We start from the raw sequence: 7252 nt of genomic DNA on the forward strand, positions 1-7252 counted from the left end.
TGAAAACACTTTATACGTAAAAGTTACTTTTTTTAAGCCCATCCAAACAGGCTCACAATATTTACTCTATGTTAGTGTGTATATTAGAGGTCAAATATGCTTCCTACCTATGTGGTATAATCTTAGGGGTGTCTTTTGGTGTGATGGATAAGGAGAGTTAATCCTGAGATAATTTTTGAGCAAAGGCTGGGATAATTTATCCCAAAATTAACAATTAGGAGTCGTTTAGTGTGAGGTATAAGATATAATAATTCAAAAGATAAAATGCAGCACTATTTTTTCCTACGTTTGGTTGGAAGTATTAGGCAGTCCTGAGATTATTTCTCTCACTATTTATACCTTACTGATGAGATAAGTTATCTCATATATATGGTGGAATAACTTATTCAAGGATAACTTATATCGGGATAATTAATCCTAGGATAACTTATTCCCAACCAAACGACCCCTTGGTATTGGGATAAGTTATCCCTTCTTGGGGTGGAATAGTAATTTCAGGATAACTTATCCTAGGGTAAAATATGTAAAATTACAAAAATACCCCCGTTAAACTCTCTTTTATGCACCACTTCTATATTCATTTATATTAATATAATTTTTAACAATATTTATAATAACATTCACAATCTTAATTAATCGTTGTTTTTATGATAATATATTATTCTTTTAAAAAATTACATTTTATAAATACAATTTCTATTTTTGAATATATTATAAATTAAATTTATTTGTCTAATTCTTATATTTATTTATATTTTGATTTCTCTTAAAATGTTCACTCCACTACTAAATTACATGTTTTTGATTAAATAGTGTATTACTCACTCAAAATTATATTTTGTATGTCAATTAATATGTAGACAACTTTAAAATGTAGATAATTTTAATAATAAAATCATTTTTACTTTAATAAACTTAAAATGGAAGTTTTATTTTTAAACTAAATAAGATGAAAGTTTTATTTTTAAGCTAAATAAAATGAAAGTTCTATTTTTAAGTTAAATAGGATGAAAATTTTATTTAAAGCTAAATAAGATAAAAGTTTTATTTTTAAGTTAAATAAGATGAAAGTTTAATTTTAAAACACACCGCACACTCATGGAAATGCATACACAAAAATATGATGGAAATTTTATTTTTAAGAATGAATAACTTAAGCTTGCAAAGAAAATGTAAAAAAAAAACAAAAAAAAACTAAATAAGGTGCAGGGTATTTTTGTAAGCAAACACCTTATTCTTATAAATTATGCAATGAATATACTTTTGAATATTACAAACCAAACAAGCAATAAAAACTACTCCAAGCATAACTTGTATCCAAACCAAACGACCCCTTAGTGATGCTGTATGTCTTATGGCTTCTCCTGGGAACTGCGTTATGGTCCGGATTACCTCCTGTTACTGTTGTCATAATTTTGCGTTTTTGATCTAAAGTGTATCTATGCAACATCATGTAAAACACAGATAGCCAGACAAATGATCAACAAGAAAATGACTGTTTTACCAGTGTAATGGCCTACATGAGAAGTTGAACTGAAATACCACTTGGCGACCTAATTGAAATCTTTTAACATCATTGTTAGCTTTTACACATTGCTCTGGAATATATTATCGTTAACTAGCTTTGCCTCTAAACTTGTTTTGAGGTCATATTCCAAGCAATTTACTGTGTGAAATGGATTGGCTAACATAAATTGAGGATTTTTTTCTAGAGAATTGAAGATTCATCTTGTGTAAATGATTCATTTAGTTTAGTCATATGCTTTTAAGATTGAAGTTTAGGGAAATGTCCATATTGAGAGGTAGAATAAAGAGTTGTAGGATTGAAAGGATGATCGTTGTACGCTGTATTGGATCTTATATATTGCTTGGGAAGAAAAGATATTTCACCAACTAGTATTGCAAATTTATCCATGCTCTTTCTTTTCATTTAGTTCCTTTTCCCCTCTTAACTCTGAACTTGTTTCTATACAAAATTATTGATATCACTATTTTCTTTAACTGCTTAATGGGTTTGTTTGAATAATTTTTGAGTAGAAAGATCTAAAAAGTCGAATAAATGACAAATATGAAGTGTAATGAATTTAGTGTACTAAAATTTTGTTAGACAATTCATGTTTAAACCTGTTAAATGTGGGAAGAACAAAATTGTGTTAAATTTTGTTAGACAATTCATGTTTAAACCATAATTTTGTTCTTCCCACATTTAACACAATTTCAGCAATAATTAATGGTCTACTTCTCAAATTAACTTTGCAAGTGTGTTCCAATTCAGAATATCTTGCTCCACTATAACTAACATTATGTATATTTTGTACCAAACTTGAAATCAAGTTTTACCATAAAAGCTAGTTCATTTTCCTAATATTTTTTAAGAATAGGGACATTAATTATTTTCCTATCAAGCATTCTAGTATAAGAGAAAGTGATTACTGATTCTCATATAGACCATATTTTACCATTGACGTTGTAGAAATTATATTTTGACGGTTGTATGAGGTATATATAAACAATTATTTGTTACAACGAAAAACAAGTGTCACTTTTGATAAGCAAGGGAAGGATTCGGGATGTAACTCAAAAAACTATATAACAATGTAAGTTGATAACTAATGTCAACTTATGTAGACAGTGGTGAAACTAATATGCCCAATAGGTTTTCTGATGGGCAAGTAAATTTTACTAGAAAAGAGGTATCAATTTTTATTTTTTTTTGATAAGTGAAAGAAGTAATAAGGGGTTCAAGACATAGTATAGTTAATTATATATAAATTTCCATAAACATATATTAGAAGGCCCTATACAAATTCATAACAAACATCGCATATTATCTACTTCATTCAACATCTGTTTACTTTCTAATACAACTGTGCAAACATCAATTGTCCATAACTCTTTAATATCATGTGTTTTGATGGTCTTAGACTAGGGAGAGACTAGTAAAGATTATGAAGAAGTTGAGATAAAAGAAGGGAGATTTTAGAAAGTTTATGACTGGTGATGATTGCCAAGGGCTTTAGCCACTATTCTCCAGGAAAGGCTGGCCTCTTTAGAATGTTTGATAAAACTTTGATTTACATGAGGGAAAGGCATATTTTCAACGGTAGGATCTTATGTTTACAATCATAGTGGCAGAAATGACGATAAGGCCAAGTCTTTTACATGTGGTATTATTGATGAGATAAATAGATCGGATATGGTTACCTGGAACTTGTAGTTCAATAAGTATCATTATGGAGGTGGGATTAATCGAAAAGAGGGAATTTGGAGAGTTGTGGGATTTGAAGAGGGCAAAAACAAATCTTGGGGATGGGTTGAAGAAAGCCAATTACCAAGTTGGCAAGGAAGAGTCTTGCAGTTTCTTAGGATTGGTTTCTTACATTCAAGGAGATAAGAATAAACTCTTATTTGATATTGGACAATGATAACAGAAGCGAGTAGTGAGGAGCATATGAGAGAATTGAGGATGGTGAAGACAAAAAAGTTTAAAGAGTACAAGCTTTTTTGAATGCTATTTCAGCTATGACCCAACAAAGTATTAAGTTTTATATGCTAATCAAATAGAAACTATGTTCCATACGGGGTAAATAGGGAGCGGCATATAGGAGAAGGAAGAGATAACTAGAGTGGGGTGAGTGGAGTGAATACCTAGAATAAAAGGGTCATTGCCAAGATGAGGTTAAAGGAGTGAAATGTATGACTAGTGTGCTTGAAAGAAAATAAAATGAAAGAAATACCAGATTTAGTTATCAAAAGTGTGTGAAAAGTAACAGATGAATGAGAAGTGAAATGGTATGCTTCGATGTGAGGAAGACATTCCTCAATAGTTGTAATTTTTGAAAGTGTGGAGAGTTCAGTCGAATGAGCTTAAAGGGTCGGCAAGTGAGGGTCAAAACTGGAATTTAGGGAGGCGGTGTTACTAACGTTTGTCCAAATTGCTTCTTCTCTGCTAATATTGAGCCATATACTGATTTGTAAATTTTAGCAAAATAAGGACCTAACAATTGTTGGAGGTAGTGTTGGATTCTAGGTAGCTTTAAGTTTGAAGATAAACATGAAGTGTGAAATTAGTCTCGTGGGCAAGGAAAATAACATAGAACAACTTACCTTGATCAAAAGAAAAACATAGAATGACTCAGTGAGATCCTTATTGTATGGTTGGTTCCCCATCTGTGAAATTACCTTGGACTAAATGCAACTTGTTTTTTAGTTCTTATAATCTTTCCATGGTGTAAACTGTAAAGCTAGCTGATTATTGAATGATATTCTTTTTGCATTTCCTTCAGGATTCAAGCTTTATGTTGATGTGCTGTTTTCTCTTTTTTCTTTGGACATTTCTTTCTGTTCTTAATGATGTTGAAGTGCCATATTTTCCTATTGTCCTAGTGTCATTTTAAAATGGATTTCTACCTCATAGATTTGGTGGCTAGTGGGTTGTGTTAGCATTTTGGTAAATGAAGGATCAGTTGGTCCTATTTGAGCTAGTCCTGATTCCATTCCACAGATAGTTCTGGATGTGATGGAAAGCTTTAGTGTATTCATTTAATCACATCCTTGTAAAGTGCATCATAGAAGTTCCAAGTGATCTTATATGTTGCATAATACTTCCTCTGCTTCATAGTATGAAGGCCAAAATACCTAACTTTCAGTACGGATTTAGACAGAGATAATTTGAAATAAAATTTACATATTTGAAAACTGCAAAACAAGTATTGTTGGTCACAAAAGTTAATAGTTCAAAATATTTAATAGATTTTTAAAAAGGCTTGTCTTCAAAGAAAAACCTCTGGCTCCCCCAAAAGTAATAGTATCCCCTTTTGTCAATGTGACGGAGTAAGTATTAGGTTTAGAGGGCCCTTTTGTAAATGTGTCAGAAGAAGTATTAGGTTTAGAAGGATAAAAGAAACAAATTTGATACTTCCGTTACTGACAGTTAGTGTTATTAATGCAGTAGAGTTGATTTGATATTGTTTATACAATAGATTCACATGACTTAACTGTGAATATATGGACTTATAAGCAAAATAAAATGGTTATGCTAGACATCAAAATAACAAGTTCATAATAATGAGGAAAAGGAGAAAAAGGGTCATGTATGGTCAACCAAAGATCAAGGCAGATCAAGTGGGGTGCCTTTACTAAGGATAAAACTCAGGAGTTGTTGAGAAGTTTATAGCAATGGGGGCCTGGAGGAGCAGTGGGGACACCAGTAGCATGTGGTCCATGACTGTGACTTGCATTATGGGAGCAGCTGGAGCGGTGCTAGAGGTCTTGAAGGGTTACTCCAGTGGACACAAAAAGAGGATTGATGGTGGAATGAAGAGGTCCAAGGAAAAGTGGATGCCAAGAAAGCAGCATATGTGAAGCTAGTAGAGAGAAAAGACGACGAGGAGAAGAGGACGAACAAGGAGGGGTATAAGAAGGTGAGGAAGGAGGCGAATTAGCAGTTACGGCAGCGAAGACTGCAGCGCCTGGACATCTATATGAAGAACTTGCGGACATAGGCGGGGGCAAGAAGTTGTACAAGATAGCCCAAACGGATAGCCAAGGTGAGAGTGGAAGACTTGTGACTTGGAGCAAGTGAAGTGCATCAAAGATGAGGATGACACGGTTTTGGCGGACGAGACTCTTATTAGGTGTAGATGTCAGACATACTTCCATAAACTGTTGAACAAAGAGGTGTGTGATCTGGAACACTTCAAGAGTCATCAAGATTTGGGGTATTGTAGGCGTGTAAAGGTTTATGGTTCACCTACCTTAAGCGATCTCACATTTTTGGAATGGTTGTAGTGGGTTAAACCATATTTTAAGTTAAAAAAAGTTTGTGAAAGTTTAAAAAAATGGGGAAAGAAAGCTTGGAATCACCTCATACTATATTGCAAGGACACCTCAAACTGGAACCTTAGGCAGTACAAATGATGTTTAGAGATAAGTTAAGTACACTACTTCAATGCCTGTCCCGTCAATAGGGTAACTTATTAATGCTATGATTGTAACAGTGCCTACTAGTATATTTACCTCTCTGTAGTTTTATTTACTTAGTTTCTCTAAATAAGATTGCACATATTATGTTGCTAAAAGACAATTTGGAAGAACCTCAATATTTGTGTTTGAGAGAGTACCATGTCGTCACACTCAAATATGGTGTTATAGATCTTTGCAGTGTGGAAGAGGCTATCCTTGTCCGGCTTGTTTGGAACTTTTTTTATCTTGTTACTACATTGATGAAAATTGTTATTCAGCTGACATACTACTGCAGTAACTATAGATGACCCATTTTTTTCCTCTCGAGTCAGGCTCGTTCCCTCAGAATTTGTTCGATTATGCAACTTTAAGAACCTTACTGCACCACTTATAGATGTGAGAATCATCTTCGTTGTTATCCATGTGCTAGTCCAAATGTAACGTAATCTCCCCCTCTTTTGTGTCTATTTGTCTTGAACTGAGAATCTTGACCAAAGGAGATTGTTAAATTATGTCTTGTATTGTCACTGTTTAAATTTGCTGCTGCTGCCATTATTGAGCTTTAGTTGTAATTAATGTTCAAACCGATTTAGGTATTGGCATTGTAAAAGATGCTCTATCGTGCTAATTATTCCACTAAAATCTAAAACGAATCTTCTCTTTTACAGTTCTCCAGAATTTCCCAAATTAATGGGATCATATTCCTTTGTGGTAACATTGCATGCTTGTAGTTTTTCTGTTCAATCAGAAATTCAAATTTCTAGTTTTAATTCCATTACCTTGTCATTACATAGTACCTGACGCACTAAAGTTTGATAACTTCCGTGGGGTTTTTTCCTTCATAATGTCTTAGTCCTATTCACTACCTAATAGTTCTTATTCACTTTTTTTTTGACGATTGTAGCAGTTATTCCTTCATTTACGTTCTTGTAAACCATATCCTGATAGCAGATGAATAATCTTTCGTGCTGAAGACTCTACTCCTTTTAGATGACTATGTTCTGCTTATGTGTATTCTCCAAAGTAATACAAAGTTTTGTCTAAGATGAACTTAATGCTCACACACGTCATGACCTAAACATGCTTATTCCTTGTTAATTTAAGTATGCAATCCATAACTGTACAAATAGGTCATTTGATGAGACTCTGTCTTATGTAGTACAGAAAATTTGGTTGTTGATTGTGCATTTCATTCATGTAGGTTTAGCATTGGAATCCTTGTGATCCAGAAATTGCTTGTTTAAGAAGCACTTACTGTCTTCGGCAGCAAAGAATGTTTATGGAGCTT

This window comes from Solanum dulcamara, chromosome 9 (genome assembly GCF_947179165.1).
Source record: "Solanum dulcamara chromosome 9, daSolDulc1.2, whole genome shotgun sequence".
NCBI classification, from domain to species: Eukaryota; Viridiplantae; Streptophyta; class Magnoliopsida; order Solanales; family Solanaceae; genus Solanum; species Solanum dulcamara.